The 19,213-nt window shown below is 42.3% G+C and overlaps 1 long non-coding RNA gene across 1 annotated transcript; it reads left to right on the top strand.

Annotated features, from left to right (window-relative positions):
• The first annotated feature begins 842 nt into the window (after nt 1–842).
• LOC134141493 (uncharacterized) lies at nt 843–18,910 on the top strand. The gene is made up of 3 exons (XR_009958625.1): nt 843–986; nt 8,458–8,632; nt 18,132–18,910. It is a non-coding gene; the product is annotated as an uncharacterized LOC134141493 (long non-coding RNA).
• Nucleotides 18,911–19,213: the final 303 nt, after the last annotated feature.

Below are 19,213 nucleotides of genomic sequence, written 5' to 3'. Positions count from 1 at the left end.
TAGATATGTATCGCTTGCTTCTTCTGGCTTGTCACGGATGTGAATGGAGCTTCTTCTTAGCAAAGATTCCCTCAAAATATTCTACATGATGATTTGCAAGGTGTTGTTTTAAAACAGGTTTGAAGGCAGTGGTTATGAAACGAGGAGATTAGTGTCACGAGCTCCAGACAGGCACGATGGAGACAGGTGTTATGCCTGTTTCTCCATGTAGCTCTGCCAATGCTCATTAATCTTGATCTGCAACATTCCTGCTGCTTCAGTCCTGGGCCCCTCTTGTGCCAAAGTCTATAGTTTATTTGCTGTAGGTGCAGCAGAGTTTCCACTGAAGCAGAAGTTGTTGTGAACAGTGCTCTCTCCCTTGCAACCTTTGCTTTCTGCTCTGCAGTGTGACCCGTCTTGTCCACGGTGACTGCTGTGACGGGTCTGGCACCAGGCCCTGAGTAATCCCATGATTTTACGCCATCTGAACGCCAAAAGCCAGGAGACCCGGCGTTAATCACCGCTCACTCAGGCTGACTCAGCCTGCCGCAGCCTTTTCCACTGCCAGCCCTCCCTGCAGACCCGCGGGGCCGGGGCGCCGCAGCCCGCGGCGCCTCCTGGCCCTCCCCTCCCGCTTGCCGCAGGGCCGCGGTGCCTTGCGGGCAGAGCGGGGCCGTGCGCGGTGCCGGGCCAACGGCGCCTTTTGCTCCTGCCGTGGCCCCGGTGAGCGCTGCAGCGGCGGTGCCGTCCGCGCCGGGCGCTGGTCGCTGAGGGCAAGCGCGCCCTTGCCTGGGCCGCAGCGCGCGGCTCGGCGCCTGCAGCCTGCCCGAGATCGCACCTGACCCCGGCTCCACGCAGCGACGAGGGCTCGGCAGGGTCGTCTGCCCGCGCCCCAGTCCCTGGGGGTTTTCAGCCGCCACTTTACCAGCCAGAGAGGAATAACATACAGGACCACGAACCACAAGATTACTTGCTGGTATTTCCTGTTTTAAGCTGCAGAAATCGAGGTACTAGTTTCTCAGAGCATCCAGCTGGTGGTGCCAAATAGTAACGACAAAGTACACTTTTCCTATCTGTTAAATGTTTGGGATATAAATTGTTTGGATACAGGCGTCTGTACAGCTGTTTCTTAGACAACCTCTTCTTGACGACTGCCCTTCTCTCTTTCAGCAAACACGGTGGGTCTTCGCCTGACCGCAGGCTGGCGGTGCTTCCGCCGCGCACCGGGGGCTTCTGCCCTCTCTGGTTTACTTCAAAGCTCACTCCGCCCAGGGCGTTTTGAGGTGTGGAGATGCACGCAGGCGACAAGCAGTGGGGGATCAGGCCCAGGGCGTTTTGCCCGGGAGCGATATGTTTGCTACTTCATAAACCACGGCAGACCTTAAGAACACATCCACCTGTGCTCTTGGGCGGTGGCTATCTCTGTACCCGGCATCCCCCTAACTTGTTTGGTTCGATGCCCCGTCCAGGGTCTTTAACATGTTTATAATGGCTGCTGATGAGTCAGCGTGTGACCTTCTTCTCTGTGAAATTCAGTACTTAGAAGTATTTAGCTTGGAAGAAGATACCTGTTTTCAAATTTAAAAAAGGAGGTGTGCGTGATGGGGAATGGGAAGGGAACGCCGTGTTATGTTTCATTGGCCTAGCAGTGACCTACAAAATGTGCTGGTGAGCGCAGAAAATCTGTGCACTAATGAGTGCCACCACGGTTTGTTTTCATTCCTTTTGATATTTGATTATGAAGGTTAAGGCAGGGAAAGGGAGCGCTAACCTGAGATGCCGGCTTTCCCCTGGCTCCTGGCCGTGCCGAGCGGGCTCCTCGCTGGCCCTCTCTGCTCTGCTATCTGCTCTGGAGAACCTGCTTCTCTTCAAAAAATCACTTCAGAATGCACATCTATTTTAAAACGGAGATATGACAAAGAGCATTAATCATAATCGACGGTGCATCCTCCTCAGGGGACGAGGTCCCATCCCACCGCATCCACCCGCCACGCGGCCATCATTTCTGGTGTTTTCCTGCAAGCTCTGGCTTCAGGATTCACACAGTTACATGGCAAATTTGCCTTTTCTTCAAAATAAATATGAAAACAGCTTACATATTGAGCTCTTGTGGTTGCAGAAAAACACTTAACCTACTCAGTTGCATGTGAAAAGTTCAGAAGATAAAAAAAGAAATTAAAAACAGATTTATTGTGAAAAAAATTCTGCTTAGGGACCTGAGCCATGATTTTAGTGTGCCTGGGTTTGGTGATATTTCATACATGGTTGTTTGCTGCTTATTAGCAGACAAGCAACCTGACAGGCTTTCTGTATTAACTGGGCAGTTCTGGATTAGGAATGTTACAAGTAGTCATATCCACTGACTGACTGCTTGGGCATGTGGGAGTTTTCAAAACATCCACAAATGCAACTGATAATTTAACCAATGACTTTTAAAACAAAATGTATTTTTAGGGGCTGATCAAATGATCTCCTGGTTATAAGATTTTCTACACCAGGAATATCTGAACTTACTTAATGGGTATGTTCTTTAGCTCCTGGAAACCCTCTACATCAAACATCATGTTTTTAAGAAGTAGCATTTATTAAAAAAAACCCTAAGATAAAATTTGTTACTACATATTAAATTGTAAAAACAAAACAAAACAAAAAAAACTTTCAGACATTTTAGATGTCTTTTTTTTCTTCTTTCTAGAAAGAAAATAAAAGGCTGTTCAGAATAACAACCTTTCTGTACCATGTCGCTCTTATTTTAAACTTATATGTTAGCATTCAGATTTCCTGTCCTAATCTAACACTTTGTTTTACATACTGAATAACAGTGTCATCTCTTTGGACTCTTCAGTCATATAGTATAGGAAGAAATTGAAATAATTACAGTCCTGATTTTTTGTCTAAACTAAATCATAGAAAATTACTTAAAATATTGGAAAAGGACAATTTGAGGCCTTGATTCTGTAAGCCTTTAAGCACATATGTGACCCTGAAGAACTGGACCAACATGCTGAATATAAAAAAGTATTTAGAAATGAGATGTCTATTGTTATATTATGACTTATTTTCTTCATTTAGGCACTGATACTGTATTTCTGAATTCTGTAGCTTTTCAAGACCTAAAGATTCGTGCTGCTAATACCATATTAATACTTAAAATGATGGTCAAGTGAGGATTTGTTCAAAATTTCAATTTTGAAGCAGGTATCCTATAATAATAAGGGGATTCTTACTTGTTTATCAACAAATAAGACAGCTCAGACAACAATTTTAGCTGTGAATTTTCTGTGGATACTACTTTCTGATAGCAGGGACAGGCTGTCATCAGTTTGTCTTTCATATCATAACCTCAGTGTTACAGGCATCATATCACTGCAGACTCTAAAAAAGAGCTGGCCCATCATGAAACTGTAAGAAATGAACCATAAAGAAAATAATAATTTCTAAGGAAGCATTTGTGCCAAGTATTTCTATTACTAGAGGAGGTATTCCTTACATATGGTTTATAGAAAAAAAAACAATCTATTTTATAAATAAAGGATAGATTCTGCATCAAATTAGATTCTCGCTAAAATATGCTAGGGGTTGTTCTTTTATGCATGTAGTGCTTGTATTGTTCATTACTGTTTTTTCCTCAAATTTAACCACCAGCATTTTACACAGAGTGTAAAAGGTCCAGTGTGAAAGTATGAAGGATTCACAGCCAAAGTTTTGGAGGTGGCAAGGGCAGGGTAACGTAGCTCAGCTGAAGGCTATGAACACTCATTGCTTAGCTTTTAAATTAAAGAGTAGCCTCTCTTCTTTGGGTTTCATGTTTCTGTCTTCTCCTCAGCTGTTGTTACAGGTGAGGTCTTGTAGCATTTGCACTCTGGAGTATCTGAGGGGGTTGAAAAGCAGGAAGAGCAGAGGAAAAAGTATGTAGGACAGCGTCCTTTGCCTGATGGTTAGGAGGATAAAGGTTTTTTTAAAAAAGTGGTTTATAAATAGAGGAGGAAAAACAGTAAATTAAGCAGCAGGTTGTGGTAGAGTGCAGGATGTTTGTGTCTGAAGAGAGAGTACTACAGCTCTGGTCCCTGTTGGATGTGCTTAGCTTTGTGTGCTGATTAAAACCTTTTGAAGCTGATAGGACTGGATAGTGTGGGTGAACTTTAGCTGAGGTATAAGTCTTCCAGTGCTTCATATTCCTCAGGACAAGGTTATATCAGAGGGTGCTCTTGCTTTGTTCCTGTTTCTGCTGCATCCTTGATGGATGCAATGACAGGGAATTTGCTGAATGTTCTGGTTGTGACCCTGATCCTCCAGCATCCCGGTTAACTGCTTACATGATAAAGTTATTTGTAAATGTTAAATCTTTGCAGGATTATGACCTGAAGGAGAATTAGAGCCTGATCCAGCTACTTCTGAGGCCTGCCCTAGATTGTGGCAATCAGCATATCGGAGCTGGGCTAAAGGGACTGAGATGCTGCCAGTGCTTACCAAGGATTGGACCTTCCCAAAAGTGCAGCTTGGTCTCCCCTAGAGCACAGGGCACAGTCATGCATGCTCAGTGTTACTCACTGCACTTATACCAGTGTAACTCTGGCGGTTTACAGTGGCTCCAGTAGCCTTCCTGGTATTTACGTGTTCATAATCCAAATGCTTAGCAGTGTATATATTTCCTCCATGTGGTTATGCACACAGAAATGTATTTAACTACATAATGTTTGAGGCTATGCCATGGGGAAATGCAGTGTTTTCAGTGGAGTCCCCCATGGACATGGCTGGGGCTCGCAGTGAGGCTGAGTCCCCTCTGGGGACCGCAGCGCTGCCCAGCTACTGCTACACTTCAGAGCACTTCTGAAGCTTGTAGGTATCAGGCTTTTGCCAAAAAGCAAAGGGGGAAATGTGGCCACCCTTCTCCCTCTGGTGGTACAGAAGCATTTCCTGGTCTTCTCCCTTCCCCCTTTATCAGTAACTCACTTGTTTTCTGAGCAGGGAGGCAGAGCAGGCAAAGCTCGCTCCCCCTCCTTCTGCAGGCGGAGAGCAGGCTGGGGGAGACCCGGCGCTGCTTCGTTCACCACCTGGCCCGAGACTGGGATGAACTGCAATCATGACCATGGACTGTTGCTGAAAGCTGATCCAGGTGATTGGAGAACTAAGGGCAAAAACATTTTTGTGGCAAGTTCTTTTTTTCTGGGTGTGAGAAACCTGCTAAGGGAGCAGCAAGGCTGGCAGCCCAGTTAAAGTGGGCAGCAGGGTAGTCTGCGAGCCTCCAAGTACACAACGAAGGTACTTCATCCCTACCATCACCCCCATGCAGTTTGCAGTTTATCCCAGGACTGCAGCAGTGTGTCATCTTGCTTCATTCGAGGATAATCTTGTTGTGTTGTATGGCTATTCCATCCAAGGAGCTTTGCATCTACCAGAAATACTTATCGATTTTGCTTTTTACCATTGGGGGGGAAAAAAAGTTTCATTTCTATTTGCAGTGAAGAAGCTGAGGGCCTGTGTAGTAGTTACATCATGTGGAAAACTTGTTGCAGCCAAAATATAGGTTCCCTTGCCAGAATTAAATGTCTCACTTAAGACTATTTCCTCTCTCATTATCTGACATCATGAACAAATTGATATTAAACAGCATAAAATCATCATCATCATCATTACACAATACCTTTCATCTCAGAATTTCAAAGCACTTTACAATCATTAATCTGTACTTCTTAACCCAGTAATCACATGAGTAAGGTGTTCCTTACATAGAACATTTCTAAATACTTTTGCATATTGTTGCAGATGAGAGAAGAAGCAAGTACATCTGGTGAGGAACTAGGCAGTAGATCTGCTCTTACCATAAGCACCTTTCTTCCTTTTTAGATGAAGATACAGAGTCAAAAGCCCCAACAAATACTTACCAGTGCTTTTAACGTATGCTATAAATTCAATGCTTCTTGGTTTAAATTTACTATCTCCAGCAGACCAGTTGATGTAGGTCTTACTGTTACTTCTTAAAGGAAAATTTCTGTCATGTTCTATACGCAATCAGTAGTTTTAAATAAATGTTTTTATGAAAGGCTTTTTCTACAAGCTAAATTTAGTTTCATATGTATTACCCCCTCTAGCATACTGGTCAGCAATGTTTGAGATAAGAAAAAATGCTTACCCGAATCAACAGATTTCTCATATGAACAACTGTAATGACCTCCAGTGCACTTGACTGAATCCCTCTGTATAGAGAAAGAGTAGAAACAGGTGGTCAATAGGACAAGAACACGCTTATCACAGAATAAATGTTCAGAACAGGAACTGCAAGTTACTGTAAGATTTAAATTCTTCATAGAAGACAAAATATTGCTGTGACTTTTCCAAGTCAAAGATGTTTGTCATGCTTTGTGTTCTGAATGTGATTATTTTAGGGTCACGTGTGTTTTAGGGTCAAAGGGCTTAGGTGCGGTATAAACCTGGACTGACTGTCCAAGAGTCAAGGACGTGATAACTATGAATGAAACAATGATTAATTTGCTTTGATCTAATTCTGCTATGGAAATCCACCGTATCATGTTTTGCTCCCTTGTATGGCTACTGTACATGATCCAATGCAGCCTTTCACTGTCTTTTTCTGCTAGGTCTTAGCTGTCTTTGGGCTTGTTTCTCATGACCAGGAAGCTGCCTGTTTGATACTATTTATCTTTCGAAAGATGAGGGTTGGCTACAGTTCATTACTGGGGGAAAAAAAAAGCTGGCACTAAGGCCTTCTAAATATAACCACATACTGAAGTTACTGATTTTATTTTTTTCTTTATATGGAATTACTTTTCAGCTACTGTATCCTTCCAGATTGAGAATGTGTGTGTTATTTTTGAATCTTCTCATTTGAGAACAATATTTCAGACATTCAAACGCTTTTTTTTTTTTTTTTTTTAATCATTTGTGGAAGAGCACGAGACTTTGATCCTGTCTCCGCCCCAGATGTTTTGATACTTGCCCACACCTTTGTTTACTGCAGACTGGATTTCTGCCATTCCTGGCAAGCCTCCTGACCAGGCGTCGCTATAAAAAGGCGTTTTTGGAGTCAAGGTGTTGGCAGCAGACCTTCATCATCATCTCACTGAACATCCAAGTTGCATTATTCTGCTGTTGATTGTTTGCACTGTGTGGTGGCACGCCTCCCTCTTTTTTTTTTTTTTTTTTAATTCCAACTTTTGTTATATACGCAAAGATGTGTTTATAACTTTCATTATACCCTAATAGTTCAAAGAATATAGCTGAGATGGTTAAAGACCTTATTTTCTGACCCTGTAACATTGATTTCTCCCAGATTGTGGGATGCCATGGACTAAAAATAGGTAGTGTACCAATATTTAAACAGGTAAAAGGTATGAATCATGAGAGTAGTTGCCCTGAGACTGCTAGAGGCAAAATCAAACAGGCTCAGGTGGATTGTAATAGGAAAACAAATAACTGATAGTGATGTAATTAATACCAGTTGACATAATTTCAGGGGTAATACAGCTTGACAATGGACATATGTAAGTGTGACTAATAAACATACTTACATTGATCTAATGTGTGAATCAATCAAGGACATTCGACATTCTGATTTAAAAGAAAGGAAAAAATATTAAATAGGTAGTTCAATGATAGGCTGAAAGAGTGGTTATAAAAGAAGATTAGTTAGCTTGAATTACTTCTAAGTTATCTCAAAGGGTTTGTTCTCTTTCTGGTGAAATTCCTTGTTTTAATTGGAGTTGACATGGTGAAATGCTGATGCCTCTAAATCACTTGCACAATCTGACCTGAATCACTTGAGACATCACCACATGAACAACGCGAGTTTGAATTCAGGTGACTGGTGCTTGTGGAGGAAGAGACTAGCAAAGGCTAACCCATTTGTTTAATCCACGAGTTAGCGTTTGTCATAGCCTTCAAGTATGTACACAGGAAAGGTCACTGTCATCTCTGTAATCACACATAGAAAATTTGCATTTGAAAGTGAGATACCATCAAACCACAAATAATCTGCAGCAGGTTTTTTATTCTGAGAGAAGTTAATTCTTGGTATGATCTTTTGTATGCAGATGCATCTTTAATATTTGGGGCTTTTTTTTTTTAAAAAAAAAAAAGACTGGATGATTTCTAAAACATACTGCAATGCAACAAGAAAGTACCTATTTGAAAAACAATGGGCAAGATTCTGATGGTGTTAGATAAAGTCAAGTTACATGATGATAAAGTTTCTGCAGGCCTTAATCTATGTATCTATATTTTGAATCCTAATTTTCTACTGATTATTAGTAACATCTGCTATCAAGGGTATATTCAACATGTGTCGAAACAGTAGATGATGTGGCTCCACTCCTCTGGTATTTCCTACTTCCATGCACATGTACAGCCCATGCAGAAGTTTATCAAGACCAGCAGAAGTAGTGAATGACTTTAAAATGAAGCAATACTTCCTGAGTGGCTTAATGTTCCATTTCTGTGCTTTTTTTTTCTTTTTTAAAAAAGGCATGATGTAAGCTGATGGTTTACTCTGCACCGCAGCAGCATTGCTGCTGGATGAGGTGTCTGCGCGGAGTGGGCAGCAGCGCCCAGCTGGCGGGACGTAACTGCACAAACTCCTCTGGCTTGGCCACCGCGACCACCGCTTCGGCTGCACGTGGCTGCTGGGCTGCATCCTAAGGTTCCCTGACTTTCTTCTCTTTCCCCTGTTTAACTGTTTCGGTTCACAGAGGTGCAGAACGTTACAGCAAATCACATAACTGTGTTTAGAGGCCGCTTATCCTGTTTCGCACGCGTCCTCGTCGTACGTGCCCTCCTGCTGTGCTGGAGCGTTTCCCGAGGGAGCGCGGCAGCCGGCGGTTGGCATCTCCCACGGGAAATTTGGTTCCTGCTGTCCAGAGGCAGATTTGATCCCACACCCCTGAAGCTGCAAGCTCATTGAGTGTTAGTCTACATGCAAATATGTGCTAACGCTGCGTCTCTTCAGGTTGGAGAACCACATCCCCTCTTGGGGGACTGGAGCTTTCCCGGGGCAAGAGAGGGAAGGAGCTTTAATCTGACCTGTCGCTTTGGGAAAGCCCTCTCCCTCTCCCTCTCCCTCTCCCTCTCCCTCTCCCTCTCCCTCTCCCTCTCCCTCTCCCTCTCCCTCTCCCTCTCCCTCTCCCTCTCCCTCTCCCTCTCCCTCTCCCTCTCCCTCTCCCTCTCCCTCTCCCTCTCCCTCTCCCTCTCCCTCTCCCTCTCCCTCTCCCTCTCCCTCTCCCTCTCCCTCTCCCTCTCCCTCTCCCTCGAGTACGTTTTTGTTCAATGAAAGGTGCATTGTTAAACTGTTTAATTTTACCTTGGTTGAGTTGCATATATTTTCAAATCCTTGTTTCTTAATAACTTGAAAGGCAATGGAGTTTGGCAAGGTCTCAGTTTAATTATTTTACCTATGTTTAGCTGGAGAGTTTTCTTAATCCAATTTCCTCTTTTTTTTTTCTTTCTGTGCTATTTTGTTTTTTCTTTCCTTCTGTCGCAGAGCAAAGCCCTAGGCATTTGGACCTAGGCAGTTGTCCAAATCTATTTTAAAACAGCATTTCAAATCAAAGTTTCTTCCAGCTCTAGCGTGGGGGTCACATGTACTTTCCCTGGGTCAGGAAGGGAACTTGTGATGGCACTGCAGACCTGCCTTTCCCTCCCCCAGTAAATGTATGGCTAATGTACAGCTGCAAGGATTCTTATTCCACAAGAGACATCAGGTTGCCTTGATCCATGCAGAATCAGCCAAAAGAACTTCAGCTCACAAAAAGAGATGAAGGAGGCATATTGTACCTAAGAATCTGCTCTGTATCCTTATTTTTTTTCCTGATTTACAGCAAAGACTTAGCAAAGTATATCTAATTTTTGCAGTGCTGACAGATAGCTTTTTTATTGCCATAATAGTGCTTGATACCTGGGGCAGAGAAAGGTGGAAACAGAAATGACATTCAGAGATGGGAGAAATCATGGTACCATGTGGATACTGAGATGTATGAAGCAGTTGTAAGCACTAGTTAATTTTTCTATTAATTTTCCCTACTGACCCCATGCTCAGCCTACAGTGACATAGAAGGGCAGACACTTGGAACAAAATTCAGAGTAGAAATAGATATTAGCACATTTGAAGCTGCATTTGCAGCTGAAAACGTGCCAATATCCCCCCACCCCGGGATTTGTACGATAGCTTTCCTTACGCGTCCTTCAGCTGCTTCTCGCCACGCGGCCGGATGAAAGGCTGGCGGCGATAGCGCTGGAATGCGGCCTCGGCCGTTCGTCGGAGCGACGCGGCCCGCCGGGCCGCTTGGTGCTCCGATTTTTCTGACCGCTTTTGGCCAGGGATCAGGCAGAGGGCTGCTCTGCTCTGCCGTGCATATACCCATAAATGGCATGCTCTTTGGGTAAGACCTTTAAATTCTTGCAGGTAATGTTTCTTCAGTTACAGGTTTCATTTCAAAAGCCCTCCGCTGTATACTGATGTTTAAAGAGTTCCTCTGCCCATTCCTACTTGCTTTAAAAATCTGCTCTAAAGAAACCACTGTGATCAGCAAGAGTCTGGATATTCTGTCAGGAAAAAAAATGTTAAATATCAAATGAGGATAATTTTGTTGCTACGGATCATGATTATTCTTCTGCTTAATGGACTGTGATCTCATAAACTATGAGTGTTTATTCCTTCCTGCTTCAGATTTGGGAAGTGCCTGAAACAGTACCAGAAAAGACACTGTTATCTAGAAGGTAGATTTTAAAACTTACATTGTTACTAGGGCAAAATCTCTATGGCTTCCTTCTCTCTTTCTGCACCCAAAAATTATGGAGGCAGGTGGCTGGTAGGCAGAATATGAGTGAAGCTGGGACTGGGGGTTAAAAGCTCTCCATTACACTCCCAGGCTGGCCCTTGGCTTGCCCCATGGCTGTTAACAAGCTATTTTCTTGAGCCTTAACACTGCCAGCTGCAAAATAGGATATTGTACCCTGAATGTATCTCAGAATGAAAAGCTGCCCTTTATAATGCAAAATACTACTTTTTTTTGCTAGGGAAAGTGTTACAGATTTGAGATTTATTTGCAGATTGTGTCCCTGAGGAGATTCCAAAGGGACAGGAATATTCTGTTGTTCTGTTGGTGCATACAGGTTAGGCCACACATGCAGGAGAGACCAAGACTTTGACTCAGTGATTGAAAATGGCAGAAACGTGGTTATTCTACAACTAGACAAAAAGAAAATACTTCTACTGCTCTTCTGCTGTGGAGCATGGAATAAATTCTGTGGTTGTTTCCATAATGAATTTTGCAGATAGTAGTGGATGCAGAGAAGTTTTAGACAGAAACTCTATCCTTAATTGTGGATAACACAGTTTTTTAATTATTGGTAGATAATGCTTCTGGTAGGAGAACCAAGACTGCTTGTGCTTTGTATTCCCATCCCACCTCTATTTTTTCAGCAGATCAATATGTTGGATGACATTTATGGATGGATATTTATTTTGTGTGCATAGAAAATACTACAAGATATCACTGATATTCAGGAGCTGCCAAATTTGCAGTGCGTTAGCAAGAAAAAGTAACTCAGAAATGACAGTGCTATCCAGTCCTGTCTTGGACTGTGTTTCCCAGGCAGATTCTTATGTGAGATAGAAAAGATCAAGCATTTCTTCACATCAGTGCCCACTCTGGACCCAAGGAGGAGCAGCAAGAGGGTTATCCATGTTACAAATCTGTCATAAGCCTGTTTATTTGCTTTTGAAACATAATACTGTGGTACAGCAGTTACTGCAATGGAAAGCATTTTGTGGTGAATGAATGAATGGAGATAGTAAAGCTGTCTAAGAACTGGTCTCCTATTCTGGTTGAGCAAGTGCCTACAGGTGAACAACTCGGAATGTATTCCTGACAGATGAGAGAGAATCAGCTTAAACATCAGTCCGCGAAGGTTTGAACATGTTTGTAACTTTCTCGCTGGTTTTGAACCCTGCAGCAATGAGGAGGCTGGGAAGTGCCTGGACTGATCGGCTGAGTCACTTTCTGGTGATTAAGTGGTATGTCTGAACAGGAAACATATTGCAAAAGGCTTAAGGGGGTTTATAAATAGAAAATGTTCTCAGAGAAAATCATTACTCAGAAAGCAAATTCTATCGATACGTGGCTACGTAGACAGTGTCTGTTGTACAAGGCCAGTATTCTTTAGTGGAAAAATAAGTTTGTTCTAAAAACTAAAGAGCACATCAGTTTAATTGCTTAACCCTCTTTCTTTACATACTTACCTTTACTCAGATGAATGTGCAGGACTATAATCACTGTTAAACTTTAAAATCAAGCGGCCTTGATAGCTGCGCTCTTGTTTTGAAGGCTTTGTATTTTGGATTCCAGGAATACATTTCTTCAAACTTTGCCCTGCTGAACGGGTGAGACCCTGATTTACTGCGCTCTACCTGTGTGCTTGTGCCTACAGTACGGCGTGTGCGTGCTGATGCCGCGCGTGCAGAGGGAACAGGGAAACAGACGCCAGGAATTCCCGATGTAGCACTGCTTCTGCTAGCATTGGATTAGTGAGTGGCCATAGACGACTTTCCCTGTTGCTTCCCTAGTTGTTCTAGGACTGTAGCTTGTCTTCACTTTGCTCTTCTGTAAAGGCAGGATAACAGCTAATCCTCCGCTTCGGAGCAGTATTTCAGTACAATGCTGAATCAAAGCGTAATGGGATAATACACGCTTCCCTTGAAGTCAATGACTTTGTCCACAAAACCAGAAAGGGCATTTTTCCCCCTTCTGAGTTAATACAATCTTAGAATCCTTCCCTGGCCATCATACGGTGCAGCTTACTGACAAACCGATCATTTGACGGAAAAGAGCGGTTCTGCCATTGTTTAAAGAGGAGCTGGGTTGTCAGTGCAGGAAAAAAAAATATAGATTGCAGGTCAGTAATGGAAAGAAAAATCAAACCTTCCTAATTTATAGCCGGATCCAAAGCTAACAAAAGCCAGTGGGAGTCTTTCCACTGACTTCATTAAACTTTGCATATTTGTGTGCAGGGAAGTGCTGGTGATAGGGTAGTGCTGGCTCCGGGAGAGGCTCCGGCCCCTGCTCTCTGCTGACCTTCCCCAGGAAGCCTGCCGGCAGCCAGGGCAAAAGCCCTACTACATACAGCACCCACTGCAGCCTGTGCTAAAACGTGGGAGGGAAAATTGCTTCAGGAAAGCCCTCACTGAAAAATAAAAAAGGTGAATATAAACACCAGCAAATCGCAGCAGTATTACGGATTCTCTTACCTCCTGACGAGAACCTATGCATTTATAAATAATGACATGCAAACATTAGTTTAGTTTAAGATGCTTATTGATGCGTTGCAGCCTAACATTTTAAGCAAAGCAGAATGCAAAAGTGGGCAAGTTTCCAAAATTTGGGCACGCTGTGAAATAATAAAGTACATGAGAGCTTTCTCTCCATGAGTGCATTGTGAAATGTACGTGTTGGCTGACAGTCCTACTACTGTATACTAAAAAAAATTCCAATTCTATCACTGTCTGGAGTAAAAGATAAGCACAGTGGTACGGCTCATAAAGGAAACCTTGTTTAATTCAACTAATTAAACACAGAAGTTAATTTGAACACTAGAGTTTTTTTTGAATAAGAAAGTTTTGTCTGTAAAGCTTGACAGTAAACAGTTCTCCAAAACAGCCTGTTGAGGTTTAATATGAATTATCCGTGTACATCTAAAGTTTTGTTTGTTGTCTGCTGACAGATATTTGGCTGTGTGGGTGAAAGTGAAAGGCCTGACACTGATCTCTAGATCACCAGGAAGTATATCACCAGTGTAAACAGAGAATATTTGAACCCTGGGAAGTTATTCCTTTTTCTTTTTTCTTTTTTTTCTTTTTTTTTTCTTTTGTATGGAAGAGGAAAGTGCCTTTTAGTCTTCAGCTTAGTGTTAAACAACTTCTTGATGAATGGGTGATGCCAGATGCATATCTTGGAGAGCAGTGTAATTGCTGCTCCTTTGGAAATTGCAAAGATGCAATACAGCTGAAAAGCACTTTGTGCACAGAAGAAAATGCTTTTGCATCTGGAAGATGGAGCAGCAAAGGTAGACACTTTAGCAGTGCTAGTTTCACAGGTCAGCTTCATATGTGAATTTTAAATAACTGAGGAAGAGTATTTGAAAGAAACACCAGTCCTGTGAGCTGCCTGGAGCAACGGCAGAGCCAGCTCACGCACTGAGTTTCTGCTTAGCAGGACTTCCTCTGGGAATGTGGCAGTTGCTGGATGTCTCCATTCAGCTGCTACAAAAATGCACTTGTGCCCAGGCTTTGTTTTCTCCCCCAAGTGCTGCTGTTACCATTGCCAGGGGGGTTCAAAGTGGCTTTTGCGCTCCTCCTCCTTCCCAGCTGCATTCAGATATTTCAGGCTCTGGGTAGGAGCCTGGCAGGAAGGATAGAAAGATGCCAGGTGCCTTGTTGACAAATTTGCAGATGCATAGGACTTTTTTCTTTTTTTAATTAAAGGATGCTTTTTTTTTTTTCTTGTGTGTGTGTGTCCTGGCACTGAGACTGGAAAGCTGCTGGCAGATAGCACAGCTCTGGAAGGGTCTCTCTTTGTGCTGCCCTTGTTTGCTTAAAGCTGCTAACGTGACCTGTTCAAATACTGAATCATGGAGTTCATAAAAATGTATATATATTTCACAGGTCGTCAAGAACAGTTTTGCGTGTGCTGGGGTCCTGTTCGATCATAGGAGCTGAGAAACCCAAAGGGCGCAGGGGAGCGGGTCGGAGGAGGCTCGGCGTTCCCGTGGGAGCTGGGGCAGCTGGAGAGGGGGAACCGCGCGGCTGCAGCATGTCAGCACAGCGGCGCCGGGCGCTGTGCGCCCCAAGGGTCCTTGCCGTGGGTTTACGGAAAGCTGGCGATGCTGGAAGGGGGCCACTTTTAACTGGGAAAAGAGAATTTGACTAAGCTTGAGCAGCTTAATTATCACAGGAGGTTGAAGAGGGTAAATGTCTGCAGGCCCCATTTGAGAAACCAGGAATGAAAGGGTGGAAACAGGAATAAGCTGCTTTTTGCCTGCAATCAGATAAGAAAGATGAATCGTCAGTGCTGCTGTGGCTGGATGTGAAATAGAAAAACCTGAGTTGCAGTGAGTACTTAAAAAGCAATTAAATTTTCAAGAATATGTTCCTGAGTTGCAGTTTGAGAGCACTATTGTAACTTTTACCTAGAAACAAGAGAAGTTCTATCTTTTGAGGACAATTTTCCTGAGGTTTTAGGTAGTGATTAAAAACACTAAACTCACAATTATATAACAATAGCTCAGGAAAAAATCTTTTTTTATGTCTGCACCATGGGTATCTTATCAATGCCATGAATATCTGCTGCAGCAGCTGTGTTGCTGCAATGCTCTCTGGCCTCCAGTAACAACAGCAGAATCCTTATAGTTATGTGAAAACAGGAGTTTGGTCTCCTTTCTTCCTTTGCAGTTGAATGAAGTCAGAAGAAAGTTTGGTTCTTGGTTTAAATGAGCATAGGATGACTCGGTGAAAGGTATGATGAATGAAGCTTACTTGTGTACCACTACACACAATAATAATCAATAGTGTTTTTTTTTTTAAAAAAAAGCATATTATATTGAGCATAACCACTTCTCAAGTCATAACAACTGGATATTTTGAAACAAAGTTTACATATGTAAATATTGGTGACATTTCAATCATATTCAATCATATTGAAATGCAAACCTACAGGTAAACCAAATTTTTACATGCAGCAATGCTTTTCTTGCTGAACTATATATATAACCATAAGATGCACAATTTCTGTGGAAATTATAGGTCTTTAAGATATTCCACCCCTGTTGGCAGCATCCTTTAGAAATCTGTCAATGTTATTTGACAGCATCCTTTAGAAATGTCAATGTTATTTGACAGCATCCTTTGGAAATCTGTCAATGTTATTTTGAGGAAAGGGTAAATAAGAGCTAAACGATGGTGATAATACTTGACATTTTCTACAGGATTCAGAAAATGGAAAGGAACTTTACAAGATGTAATTACATACTGGCCAGAGTCCTAGTTATGACATGGCAGTAAAATCCACACCGCTTCTGCTAATTCGCCAAACCATGAATTTGCTCTTTGGTTGCAGTGTAATAGTCTTCAAGTGCCTCATGGCTAAATTTCATGCTTTCAAATAAATGTTTATTGCAAATGGCATTAAAGTGGAATAACGCTTTGTTTCTTAGCAGCCCAATTTTTTTTAACAGGGGGTTTATGCTGTCAGGACAGACAATATTGTACAACATAAAACTGATACCCAAGAGCTGCTGACTGTTTTCCATTATCTTCCTAAAGCAAGTCAGAAATGTTTGTATTAGATACAGATTTAAAAAATGAGTAGCCCTGCTTCCTGGCCACTCCTATGCATGGGAAGCAAGGCTATCTCTTTTCTAGTACTGTACAATGCAATACAGCAAATGTTCAGTCACTAGAAACTCCCAAAGTAGACCCTGGAATTGGGCAAAGAAAGTACCTCCTTCCCTGAGAATTAGAAAAGAGATTTACCATTAAACTTCTAGCACTGGTGTGCTCAGGCGTCTGGACTCATATTCATTAAAGAAACAAGTTGCAGACTAAAGTGTTTAACTTAGAAATGAAGAATGAGAATTTGCCTGTGAAACTGGCAACTAGAAGTGTCTCAGTTTCATCCTAGAGCTAAGCAAGCATGTCCAAGCACTCAGCGGTCTGAGAAATAGTAACATCCCTAAAATATCACTGGAGACCATCCCTGATCTTAAGGGTTTGTCACCATGGTCTTCACCGGTTCAAACTCTGTCATTCTTCCTGTTAGCATTAACACCACTCAGGGAAGACTTTCTTTAGTTACACCCACAAAACACAAATAATGCATTTAATTAAATAAGGGCTTTGCTAAGGTTTAATATGCTAACATCAAAGCACCTGGAAAGTGATCTTTGCCTCTGACAGAGAGTTTCCCACAGACAAGAAACAGTCTCAGGTATTTTCTGGCAAAGCGCAGACAAGGGCTGATGTGCACTAAGCACGTACGTACAGAAGGTTCCCCGTACTCACTGCCAGTCACGCTCCAGGAACCATTTTCATGTGGGTGTCAGCCAAGTACACAAAAGCCTCTGTGTGGTTTTTCTTGTTTGTTCTCAAGATGTTCCCCAAATTTATATCACGGATCGCTACGTTTTTCAGCTGATACAAGCCGAAGCCACGTGGCCGGCTGTTTTGCAGAGTGCTGCCCTTTAAGCAGCTGCGCTGAGTGTCACCAGCTGTGCCGATGCCTCAGCACCCTCCACAGCAGAGTCTATTTAGCGCCTGCCGTCACCTGCCTCAAAAGGTAGTGCAGTGACTTAAATTCCTCTGTGGCTTTAGCTGACATGCGCCATTTTGCTCTGCAAACTCTTAATCTGAAATCAAGTATGACCGAAGCGAGAGCACATTTTTGGGGAAGGTGTTAGTGCAGCGGTGCAGGAAGGAAATCTTATCAGCTTTGTGGTTAGCTGAGCTTGGCGCTTAGCTGAACAGAGACTCATTTGTCAGCACAACCCACAGCCGTGCAGCTGCAGCAACGGGCTAGGAAAATGAGGCCTGATCCAAAGCCTATTGGAATCCATGCAAAACAACATCTGATTACTTTATCCTTCTCCCTCTGAAGTCAGTGGGACATTGCTGTTTATTTCAACAGCAGCAGAATTAGGCCTATGCCATATATTTCTGAGTAGTGATCTCCACAAGTCAAAACAGAATTGAAACTGTACCTAAGTACACAAACCCAAATGTCAGAAATGAAATTATGAAATATTTGTGGAATAAAGCCCTAAGGGGCTTTATTCAGAGTTCATAAAATGATTCAGAGTTAATAAAATGAAGACTTTTACTGTAATATTTATCATGTTTTTTAGGGAACACATCCAAATAACCCCTTTACAAGGCTAGATCTTTGAAAAACCGAAAAAAAAAGACTGGCATCAATAAGGACAGAAAAAGGGAAAAGAAAATACAACTCTGTTATAATGATTTACTCTACCTACTGTAATGTCTGCCTTATTTGATTATCTGTTAAATCCTCTCTATATTCAAATATACCTTTGGAAAATGATATGTGCCTCAAGAGAAGTTTCAAATACTTAAGGTTCTTGTTATTGCTTTTTAGAACTTAAAGAAGAAACGTTTCCCCCATTTGAAATCACAGCATCAACAAAAACTGTCATTACCCCTATAGAGTTTAAATGCAAGATAAACAACACTGAGAGATGCAACTCTGTTCTGGGAATGGATGCAGGATGATAACCCTGTGCCTGGCTAAAATGAGCGTTATCTGAGAGGGTGCTAGGCACGTTTCTTCTGCCTTCAGTGAAGGAAGTTTGGAATTCAGGAACTGAAGATTTTGAAGAGGCTCTGCTGGTGGATGGGCACTCTCTGGATGAGACTCCGGCTATCAAGGTGTCTTGGAAAATGAATCGGTTCAGTCTGGGAGCATGGGATCTTCCTGTGCTCAGATCTGGTGTATTACTGGAAATCTGATATCAGTAAAATCTGTTCTGGCTTCAGGTAGATTTAACAGGCAAAGAAATATGATCCAAAGAGTGAAGTTTCCTAGACTTATGCCTGTAGTCTGTATCAGTCAAGTTCTATCCATTTTTTTAAAAAGAGAAAATATTCACCCTTTGAGGAAGAAGAAAAGACTAACTCCCAAAACCTAAATATCAGAAAAATACATTTGGGCTGAAGAAGGAGGGCTAGCGTTACCAGCCTGGAGATGTGTTACCGGCCAGGTGTACTCTAGGGTGAGCTTGCAGTCATCTGTGTGAAGAGGCTGGAAAGTTAGCCAGGTATGTTTTGTTGCTTTTTTTGGTCTGCTTTTTTTAAATAAGAAACAAGGATCCTTTGGAATGGCTTAAATATTCATTATTTACCAACGAACCAAGTGTTTCGAACTCAATAAACATGTATAAATGTGTTAATGTGTTTAAAAACTTGAATAAAAATGTTGCTTAGAAGGTGTGTCACAGTAGAGTAATTCTATCATATGATAAGGGTATTATCTGTTACATTCAGGATAGGGTAGGAAGGGCTATTTCCTGCACATGTGGTAAGAAACTCCAGCTATTCCCGGCTCCTGGAAAGCTATATGCTCCCACATACAGAAATCAGTTTCCCCTCCTTAGATCTATTTTCTTTTTCTCAACCTATAAAGCAAAATCCTTTAAAAGGACTACTCTAATGGCACTCTTA

The sequence above is a fragment of the Rhea pennata genome, chromosome 5, assembly GCF_028389875.1.
Source record: "Rhea pennata isolate bPtePen1 chromosome 5, bPtePen1.pri, whole genome shotgun sequence".
In the NCBI taxonomy this organism is placed as follows: Eukaryota; Metazoa; Chordata; class Aves; order Rheiformes; family Rheidae; genus Rhea; species Rhea pennata.
Note: the sequence above shows the minus strand (reverse complement) of the source record. Positions and strands in the feature narration are given on the sequence as shown.